Source organism: Plectropomus leopardus, unplaced genomic scaffold, assembly GCF_008729295.1.
Source record: "Plectropomus leopardus isolate mb unplaced genomic scaffold, YSFRI_Pleo_2.0 unplaced_scaffold40788, whole genome shotgun sequence".
Lineage (NCBI taxonomy): Eukaryota > Metazoa > Chordata > Actinopteri > Perciformes > Serranidae > Plectropomus > Plectropomus leopardus.
Window position 1 is genome coordinate 1 of NW_024644667.1, and position 231 is coordinate 231.

Here is a 231-nt window from a genome sequence, read left to right on the forward strand (position 1 = left end):
GCAAGCAGCCATTCTCGTGCCCAATGGAGACGACGGCACCACGACAAATGAGACCCGCCCCAGGAGGTTGCACTGGGCAGCAAGCGCTTGGGGGTCATCGCTTCCCGGCCTTTTGGCTAAGATCAAGTGTAGTATCTGTTCTTATCAGTTTAATATCTGATACGTCCTCTATACGGGGACAACATATTAAACGGATTTTTGGCAGCAGGGGCCGAACAAGGGGCTTGCCCC

The 231-nt window shown here is 53.7% G+C and overlaps 1 pseudogene; it reads left to right on the forward strand.

Moving 5' to 3' along the window:
- Positions 1 to 96: 96 nt before the first annotated feature.
- LOC121939080 lies at positions 97 to 231 on the forward strand (annotated as a pseudogene; the record flags this gene model as incomplete).